Below are 17,290 nucleotides of genomic sequence, written 5' to 3'. Positions count from 1 at the left end.
GAAGGGGCTCCCTGACGCGTCCTTAACCTGCCAGCCACAGATCGTGGATGCGGAATCCCACAGGTTTGTGGGACAGGGTACGAGAGGTCTGCACAGTCCACCTCTGCCCCTGCAGCTGCCTTCAAGCCTTCCTAGTCCATACCCTCACCTCAGACCAGTAGGAGGCAGGATTCAACATCACCTGCCCCACTGGGAATCCATCACAATGGACAGGTAGGTTTTGCATATCGTCCGAAGGGGCTCCTCCCTCCTCTTTGAGACTGCCCCTCCAGCCATGCGTCCATCCTACGTTTCCTTACCAGAGGATCATCTGGCACTTCTCCATGAGTTGCATCTCTCTTGGCCAAGGGAGACATAGGGAGGGTCCCTGCATCAGAAGTAGGTTGTGGTTGTTATTCCTGCTACTTTCTGGTACCCAAAAAAGGACAAGGGCCTATGTCCTATCCTTGACCTTTGGGCACTTAATCTCTTCCTCAAGAAGAAGTTCAAAATGCTCACTCTAGCTCAGGTCCTGTCTGCCTCGGACCCAGGAGACAGGATGGTAGCATTGATTTTGCAGGACGCTTACTTCCATATACCTGTCTTGCCTGCCCACAGGCGCAACTTGAAATTTGTGGTAGGTCACAAGCACTTTCAATCTATTGTGCTCCCCTTCGGCCTTACCAGCACCCCTCGGGTGTTCACGAAAGTGATGGTGGTCGTGGTTGCAACTCATCTGTGCAAGCTAGGGCTTTCAGTCTTCCCCTACCTCGACAACAGGCTGTTGAAGGTGAACATGCCCCAGAAAGTTGTCTCCCACCATCAGACTACGACGAACCTTCTGTATTTGGTGGTGTTCACTATAAATGTGTCTATGTCACACCCGACTCCTTCTCATATGCTCCCTTTCATCAGAGCTGTTCTGGACACAGTGCAGTTTCGGGGCTATCCTCTCGAAAAGCGAGTCCAGGATATTCAGGCTATGATTACAATGTTTAAGCCTCTATCCTGGATTTCGGTGAGAATGACTCCGAGGCTGCTGGGCCTCATGGTCCCCTGCATCTTGCTGGCAACAAATGCCAGATTGCATATGCGAGCTCTGCAGTGGGACCTGAAGTTCCAGTGGGCGCAGCATCAGAGGAATTTCTCCGACATTGTCCAGATCTCAGAGGGAACTGCGACAGACCTGCAGTGGTGGCTTTCGAATCGCGATTGGGTCAGAGGCAGATCCCTCTCCCTTCCCCAACCAGATACCACAGTAGTGACAGATGCATCACTTCTAGGATGGAGCAGCCACATGGGATAGGCAGAGATCGGAGGTCTCTGGTCTCCGGCAGAATTCTGACTCCACATCAATCTTTTGGAGCTCTGGGCGATCAGGCTTACATTAAAAGCATTCCATCCCTATCTGAAAGAGAAAGTGGTGCAGGTGTTTACTGACAACACTACCGCCATGTGGTACTGCAACAAGCAGGTGGGAGTGGGATCATGGACCCTTTGTCAAGAGTCTCTACACCTCTGGGCATGGCTGGAACTTCAGGACATCAACCTGATGGTTCAAAATATGGCGGGCTCTCTGAACACCAGAACAGACAAACTCAGCTGTCGATGCATAGTCGATCACGAATGGCATCTCCATCTGGAGGTGAAACAAGGTCTCTTTTAGAAGTGGGGAGAGCCTTGGTTAGATCTGTTTGCCTCCACAGAGAATGCGCAATGTCAGCTGGTTCACGTGCTGGAGTTTCCAAGGCGGCACTCGCTCTGCAGTGCTTTTCATCTCAAGTCAAACTCAGACCTCCTATGCGTCTTCCCACCAAAATCACTTCTGTCCAGAGTTCTGAAGAAGATCAAGAACGACCAGCCTAAGTAATCCTGATGGATCCCGACTCTGCACGAAGAGTCTGTTATCCAGAGCTATTGAGCATGGCCAAGGATCCTCCAAACAGACTGCCCCTTCAGGAGGATCTTCTGTCGCAGCAGCAGGGGACAGTTCTCAACCCGAATCTGTCCAGTCTTTTCCTGCATGTGTGGAGATTGAGTGGTGACAGTTGACAGCTGACAGCTTTCGACCTTCCGCCCAAAGTCTGTGATGTTATCTTACCAGCCAGACGTCCCTCCATGAAAACGGTATATGCCTGTTGGCATAAATTTGTGGCATGGTCTACCAACAAGTCTATTGATCCCCTTTCTTCACCTCTCTCTGAGGTTCTCTCGTTCATCATTTCTTTGGCCCAGCAGGGCACCCTTAAAGGTTAGTTATCGGCCATCCCTGCCTTTCTTAGATTGCCAGACCAACCTTCCTTATTCGAATCTCCCATTGTTGGAAGGTTCCTTAAGGGACTTGACCATCTGTGTCGTCCGACCTCCGTTCATTATGCCCCAATGGCACTTGAACCTGGTCCTGACTTAACTCATGGGAACCCCTTTTGAGCAAATGCACAATTTTCCCTTGCGGCTTTTAACCATCAAGACTGCTTTCTTACTGCCATCACCTCCGCTTGCAGAGTGAGTGAGCTTCAAGCTCTTTCTTCCAAGCCACCATTTTTGTCTGTCCACCCTGACAAAGTGGTGCTTTGTACAAGGGCCTCCTTCCTTCCTAAGGTTGTTACCCCTTTTCACATAGGCCGATCCACCCCAAAATCCCTCTCATGAAGAGGAGAGAACTAACTGTCTGGATCCAAAAGGAGCGTTGGCGTTCTACCTCAATCATACTGAAGATTTCCGGGTGGACGATCAACTCTTTGTTGAATATGTGTGGGCGAAGGAAGGGAAGGCGGTGCAGAAGCGGACCATCTCACGATGGGTATTGCTCTGCATTAAAATGTGCTACGCTGTGGCAAAGAAGCAACCCCCTTACGGCTTGCATGCTCACTCAGCCAGAGCAACTGCTGCTACCACAGCGTTAGATTGATGCGTTCCTTTCCTGGATATCTGCCAGGCAGCAACATGTACATCTCTGCACACATTCACAGAACATTACTGCCTGGACAGTCAGGTCCGCAGAGACCGCTAATTTGGTCGTTCAGCCCTACAGGACTTTTTAGTATGATCTTGGTTCGCAGCCCACCAGTGGAGGTGGTGGTATTGCTTGGTTATCTATTCTAAGTTAATGAATCTGCAACTAGAAGTCTCTATCAGGTGAAAAAGTTACTTACATTCGGTAACGATTTATCTGGTAGAGTCATATTCTAGTTGCAGATTCCTTACTGACCAACCCATCCTCCCTGCTTGCGAACTGATTCGTAAGCACAGGGATTTCCCTTTCAGAGCCCTAGCTCTGGCGCACCAATTTCAGTTTTCTTCATGGCTCCGCCCTACTGCCGTGGAAAGTCACGACCACAACACCTATGACAAATGCAGAATTGACCGACTCCACCTGGTGGTGCACAAAGGTACTGCTCAAAGAAAAATCTCCGGATCCAGTCTGACGCCTGGGGAAATTCTAAGGTGAGGAATCTGCAACTAGAATATGTCACAAGGTAAGTAACTTGTTCATCTGAGTTAGAGGCTTCAAAGCCTCTGTTGAACTTCGATATGCAACCCTGGCTTCCCTCAGACCTGAGGAATGCCACCCTCTGCTGAGGCCCATTTGGCACCAGGACAGGTGGGAAATTAGCTATGGAGTAGTCATGTTGCCCACTGCAGGCTAGCCTCACCCCTAAGATGGGCTGCCTGATGTGCTCCACTGAAGAAGGGTTACACCATTTGGTTTTTGGTGGAATTATGAACTCTGGGACTGCGTTATGCCCACCCCCATAGGAAGTGGTCTTATAGGGGTCATAGTAACTCCCAGAGTAAGAAGCCTATTAGCATCTACCCTTCACACCCCTTAATGCCCCACCAGGAACTCCGATTCACCTGACTACAAGAAGAAGAAGAAGGACAAAGAGCGGAAGACGCAAGAACTGTGGACTTGGCACCAAACCCTGCTTCTGTCTCAACAATTGCAAACACCTACTCATCCTGCAGCTTTGCATCCCCCCTGAGCCTTGGAAGACTGCCAGCAGTTCACCAATCAGCCAGCATCTCCCTTGAAGTGGAGGAGCCACTTGTCTGTAGGCACTGACTGCACAGTCCGGTTCATCGTTCTGCTGATCACCAGGTCCACCAACGCAGCTGCAGCCCAGGAGGAAGTCATTGGGTGTCTAGGAGGTCAGTCCCATTGATCCATCCAGCCTTCAAGTTGCTGATCCACCCCAGGGGCTCCCTCAACCAATACCCAGGGTATAAGAGCCTGTTGCAAGCACCGAGGCTTGTTTGTGTATAGTCCGAACACCACCCCGCCAAAACTTACCTGCGTGCTGAGGGACTTTCAGAGAGGCCAACGTTTTTCTCCCCTTCTCTGCTGGTGCACCAAGAACGGCGAGAGCCTCAAACTCGCAGACCTGAGCCCCCCAGCCCGAGTCCATTAAAACCGATGGTGTTTCTGTGGACATCCTCAAGAGCTGAGCACCTCCTTTGGGTTCTGCCAGAGTGATCCCCCTGTCTCCACTTGCAGCTCTTTTCTTACAGGTACTTTACATCATTGACTTTAGCATGTAGCTTCCAAGCCTACCACTGCTGGAAACACCTCTGCACCCGGACACACCAGGGCAGATAAACTCGAACTGATGGTGGCTTTAGGAACCTTGGCCTACCTACCTTAGGTCCAGAAGAATAGTCCTGTAAGTCATTTGCAAGTGACCCTTTGCAGTGTATGTTTTCCCATAGGATAACATAACCCCGTTCGAGGCTCATGCCTTAAATCTGACAGCTGTATTTTTAAATATCGCTAACTCGAAAAGTACTAATCTGATCTTGAAGATATTAGTGTTTCAATTAATGTAAAGATCTAAATTGGTGTTGAATTTCTATATTTGAGTGTGTCTCATTTATTGACTGTGTGTGCAACAAATGCCTAACACTCTCCTATGATAAGTCTAAGATTGCTCAACCACAAATGGAGCACCTTGAGATAGTCAAAGCAAGCCCCTGTACACTAGTGGAGATACCTGGACACCCTTTACAGTGCCTCATTTTGGTACACTTTATAGAGAGCCAGCTCCCTACATTTGGTGGTACAGCATGGTGGGTGGTGCCTTTGTGTGAGAGTCTCTCGGGAGTCAGGGACAAAGCCTACCCTGGGTGGAGGTGCTTCACACCTCCCCCCTACAGGAACAGCAGCACTTGGGGGTGAGCCTAATAAGGCTCCTGCCATTTGTTCTGCTATCTCAGGGCACTCCAGCTAGGTGAGATGCCCAACTCGCGGACCAAGACCCACTTTTGGTGGCAGGTCCACCGGGAAAATGTGTAAACAAGAGTAGGAGTGTCCAGCTGGGACCACCCCTGTGGTGCCCAGAGCTGAGGTGACCCCCCCCTTTGCAAAATCCTCCATCTTGTTTCGGAGGGTGATAGTTATAGGAAGCTGGCTCTGTCTATAATGATATGAAAGTGAGATATAGTATTCACAGAGTCCAGGGGTTCCCAAGAGGCTTGACAGAGGCAAAAATAGACCATACTAATGCTCTTTATGTGGTAGTTTGGTCAAGCAAAGGCTGATTACAGGGTAGGGCAAAGCATTTGTTGCACACACCCAGAAAATAGAAGAAGCACACACTCAATGACTTAACTCCAGACCAACGATTTTTATATTGTAAAAATATCTTTTGTTAATTTATTTTTGGAACCACAAGATTCAAGTTGCAGGTCTGTACCTTAAACGTTTTGTATTTCAAACAGGTATCAACAGTACTCCGTTTGAAATAGGTAAGTAATACAGTTTCTGAATTATTGCCAAAAAGCTATTTTAAAAATGGACACAATGCAATTTTCAGTTCCTGGGGGAAGAAAAGTTAGATCTGTAGTACAACACTTACAGTCTCAGTCTCCGGGTTTTAGGAAGTCCACCTGTTGGGGTTAAAGTTAACCCCAAACACTCACCACCAGCAACACGGGACCGGCCAGGTGCAGAGGTCAAAGTTGAGCAAAACTGAGGTGGGCTCCTGTAGAGACAGGGGGTGCTCAGAATCCAGAGTGGAGGGCAGACCAGGGGGATTAGAGGAGCACTGGAGGTGCCACAATTAGGTGCCACAAGTAGGCACCAAACACACACCCTCAGCGGCACAGGGGCGACCGGGTGCGGGGTGCAAACAGGACGTTGGGTTTCCAATGCTGGTCTATGAGGAGACCCCGGGGGTCACTCAGAGGCTGCAGACGAAGTCCAGGGGGGTGTCTCAGGCACACTACTGGTCGTACAGAGAGGAGGGCTGCCTTCTGAATGATGAGACACCGGGGGTCAGTTTCTCCAAGGCCTGGGGTCTGCGGGTACAGTGTGTTCTCTAGGCGTCGGATATTTTTGTCCGGAGCTTGAGGTCAGGGGGTCCTCGGGATTCACTCTGCAGGTGTCATTGTGGAGAGGTCAACCCAGGTGGGCACTTTCTCACAATCGCCTGGGGCCAGTCTCTTGCTGGTTGGACTGCCTGGACACAGACCGTGGGGGGTCGGGTGCACAGGGGTCAGGGCTCGTGCATCTGGAGTGAGGTGGGCACAGGGCGGCTTCTCGGGCCAGCCACCAACTGGGCTAGGAAGAGGGCTGCCTGCTGGTCACTCCAGCACTGGAAGGTGGTTCCTCTCATTCCTGGGGGCTGCGGGTGCAGTGCTTGGTCCAGGCGCCGGTTTCCTTGTTACCCGGCAGTCGCGGTCAGGGGGAGCCTCTGGATCCTCTCTGCAGGCATTGCTGGGGGGGTGCAGGGAGGTAGACTTAGGGTGTCTACGTCGTTGGAGTTGCCTGTGAGTCCTCTTTGCAGTGTTGGTTCTCCTGAACTCGAGCCGGGGGCATCAGGTGCAGCACGTGAAGTCTCACGCTTCCGGCGAGAAGGGAGAGTCCCTTCAAAAGTTGCTTCTTTGTTGCAAAGTTGTTGCAGGTTCTGAACAGTGCCTCTGTTCTTGGGAGTTTCTTGGTCCTTTAGGTTCAGGGCAGTCCTCTGAGTCCTCAGAGGTCGCTGGTCTCCGTCTGATTCGTCGCTGTGCAGGTTCTTTGAGTCTGGAGACAGGCCGGTAGGGCTGGGGCCAAGTCAGTTGGTGTTTCCGTCGTCTCTGCAGGGCTTTCAGGTCAGCAGTCCTTCTTGTTGTAGGTTGCAGGAATATGATTTCCTGGGCTCAGGGTTGCCCCTAATTACTAAATTTAGGTGTGTGTTTAAGTCTGGGGGGCAGTAGCCAATGGCCACTGTCCTTGAGGGTGGCTACACCCTCTTTGTGCCTCCTCCCTGAGGGGAGGGGGGCACATCCCTATTCCTATTGGGGGAATCCTCCAAAACCAAGATGAAGGATTTCTAAAGGCAGGTGTCACCTCAGCTCAGGGCACCTTAGGGGCTGTCCTGACCGGTAGGTGACTCCTCCTTGTTTTCCTCATTATATCCTCCAGCCTTGCCGCCAAAAGTGGTAGCAGTGGCCGGAGGGGTGGCATCTCCACTGACTGGGATGCCCTGGGGTGCTATAACAAAAGGAGCAAGCGTTTGAGGCTCCCCATCAGGTGTTACAGTTCCTGCAGGGGGAGGTGAGAAGCACCTCCACCCAGTACAGGCTTTGTTCCTGGCCACAGAGTGACAAAGACACTCTCCCCATGTGGCCAGAAACTCATCTGGTTGAGGCAGGCTGGCAGAAACTGGTCAGCCTAGCACTTAGAGTCAGACTGGTATTCAGGGGACATCTCTAAGATGCCCTCTAGGTGTATTTTACAATAAATTCCACACTGGCATCAGTGTGCATTTATTGTGCTGAGAAGTTTGATACCAAACTTCCCAGATTTCAGTATAGCCATTATGGAACTGTGGAGTTCGTAATTGACAGACTCCCAGACCATATACTCTTTATGACTACCCTGCACTTACGTGTCTAAGGTTTTGCTTAGACACTGTAGGGGCATAGTGCTCATGCAACTGTGACCTCACCTGTTTTATAGTGCACCCTGCCTTACGGCTGTAAGGCCTGCTAGAGGGGTGACTTACCTATGGCAGAGGCAGTGAGAGGTCGGCATGGCACCCTGAGGGGAGTGCCATGTTGACTTAGTCATTTTCTCCCCACCAGCACACACAAGTTGTGAGGCAGTGTGCATGTGCTGAGTGAGGGGTCCCCAGGGTGGCATTTACAAGGGACTTATCTGTGTGCCAGGGCTGTGCCAATTGTGGGAATAAAGGTACAGTTTAGGGAAAGAACACTGGTGCTGGGGCCTGGTCAGCAGGGTCCCAGCACACTTTCAATCATAGCTGGCATCACCAAAAGGCAAAACGTAAGGGGGTAACCATGCCAAGGAAGGCATTTCCTTACAGGTGGTCACTCCTCCTTGCTTTCCCTAATTTTCCCACTGGACATGCTGCCAAAAGTGGGGTGTTGTCTGGGGCTGGGCATCTCCACTAGCTGGAGTGCCCTGAGATAGCAGAACAAACGGCAGGAGCCTTTTTAGGCTCACCCCCAAGTGCTGCTGTTCCTGCAGAGGGGAGGTGTGAAGCACCTACACCCAGGACAGGCTTTGTTTCTGACCACAGACTGCACAAAGGCACTCACCCCATGTGGTCAGAATCTTGTATGAAAGTGGCAGGCTAGTACAGACTGGTCAGTCCTACACTAGCAGCTGGGCTACATACAGGGGGTCATCTCTAAGATGCCCTCTGTGTGCATTTTTCAATAAATCCCACATTGGCTTCTGTGTGGGTTTATTGTGCTGAGAAGTTTGATACTAAACTTCCCAGTATTCAGTGTAGCCATTATGGAGCTGTGGAGTTCAGAATGACAAACTCCCAGACCATATACTCAATATGGCTACACTGCACTTACAATGTCTAAGAATGGACTTGGACACTGTAGGGGCATATTGCTCATGCAGCTATGCCCTCACCTGTTGTATGGTGCACCCTGCCTTAGGGCCGTAAGGCCTGCTAGAGGGATGACTTACCTATGCCACAGGCAGTGGATTGTGGGCATGTCACCCTGAGAGGAGTGCCATGTCGACTTTGTGTTTTTCTTCCCACCAGCACACACAAGCTGGAAGGAAATCTGAATGTGCTGAGTGAGGGGTCCCCTAGGGTGGCATAATACATGCTGCAGCCCTTAGAGACCTTCCCTGACCACAGGGCCCTTGGTACCATGGGTACCTTTTACAAGGGAATTAACTGTGTGTGCCAGTGCTGTGCCAATTCTGGAAACAAATGTGCAGTTTTAGGGAGAGAACACTGGTGCTGGGGCCTGGTTAGCAGGGTCCCAGCACACTTTCAATCAACGTTGGCATCAACACTAGGCAAACAGTGGGGGATAACCATGCCAACAGTGGCACTTTCCTACAATTGACAATAGTGTTAGGAATGTGCCCCCCTCCCCAAAGGGAGTGTGTGAAGGAGGGGAGTAGCCACCCTCAGGGTCAGTAGCCATTGGCTATTGCACCCTGACCTCTGTAACACCCCTAAACCCAGTATTTAGAGGGCAACCCTAAACCTTGCTGTTAAGATTCCTGATGACCTTAAAGAAGAACAAGCATTTGCAATGCAATGGGTCTTGCGTTGGTTCAAGTTAGAGCTATTAGTTTTTTAAATTCCTTACTGGACTTTTCTTGCCACACAAACTGAAAATGAAAAGTAATACAGTTGACATAAGCGAGCCAATTCAAAGTGCCACCTCTACAATGAGTGTGAGCACGGAGGAGAGACACAAAAGGAAAAAGAAGTTTGCTTGCAGTCAGAGTTATCGACAAAAGTGCAATTATCCATGTGACAGGGTCGATGGCCAAAGTGGTAACAAAACCACCCCAAGGGGGGACAAACTTAAAGCATTTACCAACAAAAAAAGGATTTTTGAAAGGCAAGCCCATGAGCGAGTGATAGTGATGTGCATGCAGTGGGTGTGGTTAAAAGCCCAGATACATACCAACACATCAGAAAAGCAGCGCTTGCGAGCAACTATGCTCAACCTAAAACGGACTGAAGAGCCGCACCAGCAGAGAAGACTCCAGACGACAACAGACTTGGGGCCATATGTACTAAAGCATTTTCCCATAGACACAGAATGGGTAAAATCCTTTGGTACATCTGGCCCTTGTTCCCAATCCTACCAGTCTGTCTGCAGTTTCAAGACTCCTGCTACAAAAAGATGACTCATCCTGTAGGACCAACAACTTCTACAAACCCCCAGAGGACTGTCTGCCTATCTAAGGACCAAGAACTCTTGAGGACTCCAGAGCCCTTCGGATCCGCAAGTCCTGCCCTCTCTGCACCCGACGTCAACGGCCTGAGTCCAGGTGGCCCACTGGTCCAGAGAAGGTCCCCAGGCAATTATGACCTTGAGTCTACCGTGGATTGACCCGTCCTGATAGATGATGAGGCCTGCAGCCTAAGTCCCAAAGATCCCCCCGACCGAGACCAGCGAAGATTCCCAATGCCTAAAAGGTACCACTACACCTGCAGGCCCCCGGCCTTGGGGAACTAAACCTACTTGCCTGTTCAGCCATTGGTTTTCTTCAGACAAATCCCTGGACCAAGCCTGTAGCCTATTTGTGACACTGGGGGTTCCTCATTTAAAATCACTGGGTGCCTGATACAGTGTTTGCAACAGGCCGCCACTTGCCACTGAGGATGTGTGTTTGGTGCTGATCTATGGCTCCTCTGGTGCAGATCTAAACCTCCCAGGGCCTGTGCCCTGAGAGCGCGGGCACTTACCTGCAAACCATTCACTTCCAAGTGCCCCCAGTCTCCGTAGGATTCCATTGGGTGCCCGGTACCAACTTTGACCTCTGCACCCAGCGAGCCCCATGTTGCTGGTAGTGCACCCTTGGTGTTTTCCTAAACTTCGCCCTGTGGGCACCTTAACACCCGCAGATTGGGACCATAAGTCAGAGTACTTACCTGTAAACTGTGTTGGTACTTTTCCTCCCCTAGGACTGCATTGCCTTTAATGATTTTTGCACTAAGTCCCTACTTTTGCTATTGAAAAGTATTACTTACCTGAAAACTGTTTTTGCTATGAATTCTAAACTAAGTGCATTTGATACTTGAAAGTGATACATTCTTGAAACTACTTACCTGCAACAGAGAAACTTTTGGTTCTAGAAATAGAGTAACAATATATATTTTTTGATACATAAAACATTGGACTGGAGTTAAATATTGAGTGTGTGCTTCATTTCTTGACACTGTGTGTACTACAAATGCTTAGCACTACTGTCTTCTAGGAAAGTACACTCTTTTTGGCATGGTTACTCTCACTTTTTGCCTGCTATCAGTATGCTTTGACTGTTTCACTGGGATCCTGCTTACCAGGACCCTAGTGATTGTGCTCTCTCCCTCTAAAGGTGGTTGCCTAGGTCTTTGCACACCCCACAAGTGGCATACTGGTGCCCCCTTGTAAGTCCCTAGTTTATGGTACTTAGGTACAAAGGGCATTGGGGCACCAGGGGTTTCCCATGGGCTTGCCATGGGTGGCACTATACATGCTGAACTCATGCAAAATATGTCTGCAGGCTTGCCACAGAAACCTGCATGAAAAGGTGCATGCACTCTTTCACCACAGGTCACTGCACTAGGTCACTGTAAGTCACCCCAATGGTTGGCCCTCCTAGCCAAGAGGGCAGGGTGAGGATCCCTGTGTGTGAGGGCATAGGTGCCCCTACGAACTCCAGTTCAATTACACTGTAATTTGTAAGTGTGGGGAAGCCATTTTACCTGTATACTGGACCTGTGTCCAGCTACATACTGGTGACTCCAAACATGGGCATGTTTGGTATCAAATATTTCGTAATCATACCCCAATACTATTGCCAGTATTAGTTGTATGATTCCATGCCCTCTATGGGCTCCTTAGAGGACCCCCAGCATTGCTCCTACCGGTCTTCTGGGGTTTTCCAGGCAGCCGGCAGTGCTGCCACCTCTCAGACAAGTTTCTGCCCTCCTGCTGCTTTACCAGCTCAGGCATAGGAAGGCAGAACAAAGGATTTCCTGTGGGAGGGGGAGGTAGCACCCTCTCCATTGGAAATAGCTGTTACATGGCTTAGGAGGGCTAGGCTCCCCAAGCCACCCACTTGCTTTGAAGGGCACATTTGGTCCCCTACTTGCATAAACCAGTTTGCACCAGTCCAGGGACCCTTGGTCCCTGCTCTGGTGCAAAACTAAAAAATGGAAAGCGGGGTGACCACTCCCCTGTCCATCACCACCCCATGGGTGGTGCCCAGAGCTCCTCCAGGTTGCCACTTGATTCTGCCATCTTGAATCCAGGGTGGGCAGAGGCCCCTGGGAGCATCTGAGTTGCCAGGTCAGGTAGTAGATGTCACAGCCCCCTCCTGATAGGTGGTCACCCTGCTGGGTAACAAATCCCCCTTCCTTGGCTATTTGGGGTCTCCCTCTTGAGTGGGTCCTCAGATTCGACATGCAAGAGTCCAGCGGGACTCCTCTGCACCATTTACTTCATCTTCTGGCCACTGGAACTGCAACTGGACTCTTCAGGATCCAACAATCTGCAACTTCAGGGATGACTCCGCTTTGCAACATTGTTTCTCTGGCTCCTTCCAGCAACTGCAACATTTCCCCCCTGGCTGTGCATCCTCTGTGGTTGACGAGACTCCAGACTGCACCAAGAAGTAAGAAGGAATCTCCCTTGGAGTCAAGGAGTTACTCCCCTTCATCTGCAGGCACCAACTGCAATGAGGACTGGCTGCTTGGATCTAAGCTCCTCTGGAACTGCGTAGATCCAGCATCGGAGATGGTGGTCTGGAACAGTCCCCTTGGTTCTCTCTAGCAGCTGTCCAACTTGGGAGACGGGAAGACCTTACCTCTTCTTGCAGAACAGTACCCCTGTGCACCCCGACTCTTGCATCTACCACAGCTTGTTTGCTTCTCCTTCAAGGGATCTTCATGCTTTGTGTAGCCCCGGCCCCCAGCAAATCTTCCTGCCAAGCACAGCCTCCTCTCTGTTGCTCCAGCGACTTGTGTCTCCTCTTCAGGTGTGCTGAGTAGGCCTCACTGAGACTTGCTGTGCCTGCTGCCAGTAGGTGCTTGTGGGGGCTGCCTCCTCTTCTGTGACTCTCCCGACTGCTGAGGGTAATTCCAGGCTCCCCTCATTGGGTCGAGTCCCCTGGGCCTTGCTGTTCCTCGTAAGCCTTGCAACACTTCTTTTTCTTGTTTTGCATTTGCCAAGGCTTGTTGGTGGCCTTCCTGCACCAGTGTCCCACTGCAACCCGACAGCCGACATGGGACACCCTCTTCATCACTTCAGCGACTCCCCTACATCTCCTGTGCTGCACAGCTAGTCTTCTTTCTCCCCCGTCATTCTGGTCCTGCATCCACAGAAGGGTTGGTAGTGGCTCCTGCCACAACCGGACACTCCATCATGAAATGGATGTGGTCCCCTTCCTTTGCAGGTCCTCCGCTGCCAGAATCCACCTTTGGGTTCTTCGAGTCTTGTTTGGGTCTTGCACAATCCTTTTCCTAAGTCCTCCTGTTGGTTTTGTGGAAAACCAGGTACTTACCTCTGCTCTCCTGGTCGTTGGGGATCACTCTGGTACTCACCTCTTGGGGTTCTTAGTTCCTCCAGCTCCCCTCTAACGATTCCACATCCTTGGGTGGAGGACTGTATCTCGCATTCCCCTTTCTTAGTATATGTGTTGGCCCTCGTCTAAGGCCCTCACTATTTTCTATTACTTTTGCCAATGCTTATTGCTTTTTATGCTCTTTACTGTTTGCTAATGTGTGTATAATAGTGTGTTTACTTACCTTCAGTTGTGGGACTGCCTATTAGTATTCTAGTATTTGTTTTACCCTGATAAAGTACCTTTATTTTTGTAACACTATGGCCCTCATTCCAACCCTGATACCTGACACCAATGGAGAGAACACTGCAGGGGCATCAGATAGAAAAACTACAGGCACCTCAGGGGGAAGGGAAGGGGGGGCACCTCAGCCACATGAATACACAACGCCAGATCCACGAGGGGCCTCCATGGCCACTGTCCCATCCTGGGGAGTGCAAAGCCACAGTCTCACAAGTCTCTACAGTGGGTGGGTTGCCCACTGCCATATCCTGGGGAGTGCAAAGCCACAGTCTCTCAAGTCTCTACAGTGGGTGGGTTGCCCACTGTCCCATCCTGGGGAGTGCAAAGCCACAGTCTCTCAAGTCTCTACAGTGGGTGGCTTGCCCACTGTCCAATCCTGGGGAGTGCAAAGCCACAGTCTCTCAAGTGGATAACAGTCTCCACTGGTACTGGAGGGGGACTAGTGCCCAGAGTGCTTCGTGCAGCCCTGCCTGACACAGATGCGGGCCTGCCCCTTCCGCCAATGGGCCAGCGGTGCTTGAGATGAAGGGCCCCTTTCAGCGGTGCTTGAGAGGGTGGTGCCCAGCGGAGCGGTGCTTGAGATGAAGGGCCCAGCGGAGCGGTGCTTGAGATGAAGGGCCCAGCGGAGCGGTGCTTGAGATGAAGGGCCCAGTTCAGCGGTGCTTGAGACGGCGGTGCCCAGTTCAGCGGTGCTTGAGACGGCAGTGCCCAGTTCAGCGGTGCTTGAGACGGCGGTGCCCAGTTCAGCAGTGCTTGAGACGGCGGTGCCCAGTTCAGCGGTGCTTGAGACGGCGGTGCCCAGTTCAGCGGTGCTTGAGACGGCGGTGCCCAGTTCAGCGGTGCTTGAGATGAAGGGCCCAGCGGAGCGGTGCTTGAGATGAAGGGCCCAGCGGAGCGGTGCTTGAGATGAAGGGCCCAGCGGAGCGGTGCTTGAGATGAAGGGCCCAGCGGAGCGGTGCTTGAGATGAAGGGCCCAGCGGAGCGGTGCTTGAGATGAAGGGCCCAGCGGAGCTGTGCTTGAGATGAAGGGCCCAGTTCAGCGGTGCTTGGGACGGCGGTGCCCAGCGGAGCGGTGCTTGAGATGAAGGGCCCAGCGGAGCGGTGCTTGAGATGAAGGGCCCAGTTCAGCGGTGCTTGAGCTGAAGGGCCCAGCGGAGCAGTGCTTGAGCTGAAGGGCCCAGCGGAGCGGTGCTTGAGATGAAGGGCCCAGTTCAGCGGTGCTTGGGACGGCGGTGCCCAGCGGAGCGGTGCTTGAGATGAAGGGCCCAGCGGAGCGGTGCTTGAGATGAAGGGCCCCGTTCAGCGGTGCTTGGGACGGCGGTGCCCAGCGGAGCGGTGCTTGAGATGAAGGGCCCAGCGGAACGGTGCTTGAGATGAAGGGCCCAGTTCAGCGGTGCTTGGGACGGCGGTGCCCAGCGGAGCGGTGCTTGAGATGAAGGGCCCAGCGGAGCGGTGCTTGAGATGAAGGGCCCAGTTCAGCGGTGCTTGGGACGGCGGTGCCCAGCGGAGCGGTGCTTGAGATGAAGGGCCCAGCGGAGCGGTGCTTGAGATGAAGGGCCCAGTTCAGCGGTGCTTGAGCTGAAGGGCCCAGCGGAGCGGTGCTTGAGATGAAGGGCCCAGCGGAGCGGTGCTTGAGATGAAGGGCCCAGCGGAGCGGTGCTTGAGATGAAGGGCCCAGTTCAGCGGTGCTTGAGCTGAAGGGCCCAGCGGAGCAGTGCTTGAGCTGAAGGGCCCAGCGGAGCGGTGCTTGAGATGAAGGGCCCAGCGGAGCGGTGCTTGAGACGGCGGTGCCCTGTTCAGCGGTGCTTGAGACGGCGGTGCCCTGTTCAGCGGTGCTTGAGACGGCGGTGCCCTGTTCAGCGGTGCTTGAGACGGCGGTGCCCAGTTCAGCGGTGCTTGAGACTGCGGTGCCCAGTTCAGCGGTGCTTGAGACTGCGGTGCCCAGTTCAGCGGTGCTTGAGACGGCGGTGCCCAGTTCAGCGGTGCTTGATTGAAAGGGCCCTGTTCAGCGGTGCTTGAGACGGCAGTGCCCTGTTCAGCGGTGCTTGAGACGGCGGTGCCCTGTTCAGCGGTGCTTGAGACGGCGGTGCCCTGTTCAGCGGTGCTTGAGACGGCGGTGCCCAGTTCAGCGGTGCTTGAGACGGCGGTGCCCAGTTCAGCGGTGCTTGAGACGGCGGTGCCCAGTTCAGCAGTGCTTGAGACGGCGGTGCCCAGTTCAGCGGTGCTTGATTGAAATGGCCCAGTTCAGCGGTGCTTGTTTGAAAGGGCCCAGTTCAGCGGTGCTTGAGACGGCGGTGCCCTGCTCAGCGGTGCTTGAGACGGCGGTGCCCTGCTCAGCGGTGCTTGAGACGGCGGTGCCCAGTTCAGCGGTGCTTGAGACGGCGGTGCCCAGTTCAGCGGTGCTTGAGACGGCGGTGCCCAGTTCAGCGGTGCTTGAGACGGCGGTGCCCAGTTCAGCGGTGCTTGAGACGGCGGTGCCCAGTTCAGCGGTGCTTGAGAAGGCGGTGCCCTGTTCAGCAGTGCTTGAGACGGCAGTGCCCAGCGGAGCGGTGCTTGAGATGAAGGGCCCAGCGGAGCGGTGCTTGAGATGAAGGGCCCAGCGGAGCGGTGCTTGAGATGAAGGGCCCAGCGGAGCGGTGCTTGAGATGAAGGGCCCAGCGGAGCGGTGCTTGAGATGAAGGGCCCAGTTCAGCGGTGCTTGAGATGAAGGTGCCCAGTTCAGCGGTGCTTGAGATGAAGGTGCCCAGTTCAGCGGTGCTTGTTTGAAAGGGCCCAGTTCAGCGGTGCATGATTGAAAGGGCCCAGTTCAGCGGTGCTTGTTTGAAAGGGCCCAGTTCAGCGGTGCTTGAGATGAAGGGCCCAGTTCTGCGGTGCTTGAGACGGCGGTGCCCTGTTCAGCGGTGCTTGAGACGGCGGTGCCCAGTTCAGCGGTGCTTGAGACGGCGGTGCCCAGTTCGGGGGTGCTTGATTGAAAGGGCCCAGTTCAGCGGAGCTTGTTTGAAAGGGCCCAATTCAGCGGTTCCGGCCCAGGCATGGGTGTCACTCGCCACCTGGTATGTGGCTGGCAGGGCCTTCCTGCCCATCTGTCCGTTGGCTTGCGGGCCCTCCTGGGCTGCCGTACCGGGCCTCTGGGTGTCCTCCTGCACACCTGGGAGGGGGCTGGTGGGGCACTCCTGGGCAGCTGGCCTGCTGCCGGACTTGTCGGGCGTGCTGCCCTTCCCACCCTTCCCTGGTCGTCTGTGGCCCTTTTACACCTTTGGCGGTGTGCCAGGTGGCACCCCACTTCCAGACGGAGCCAGGGTAGGGATTTTGGTCCCTGGTGTCCGTGGCCTCTCGCGCCGGGCACTGCTAACTTTTGGGTGCTTCTCCAGGGGTGGTCTGGCCGTGCCTTGGCTCCTCGCCGGAGTTGTTGCCCTTGAGGGTGGGGGACTCCACAGTCCTTGGACAGCAGTCCTGATAGGTCCTGGTTTGGTGGTGGCTGAGGTGCTGATTGCAGTCTTATGAGATGGACGGGGTGGGGGAGTT

This window comes from Pleurodeles waltl, chromosome 10, assembly GCF_031143425.1.
Source record: "Pleurodeles waltl isolate 20211129_DDA chromosome 10, aPleWal1.hap1.20221129, whole genome shotgun sequence".
Lineage (NCBI taxonomy): Eukaryota > Metazoa > Chordata > Amphibia > Caudata > Salamandridae > Pleurodeles > Pleurodeles waltl.
Note: the sequence above shows the minus strand (reverse complement) of the source record.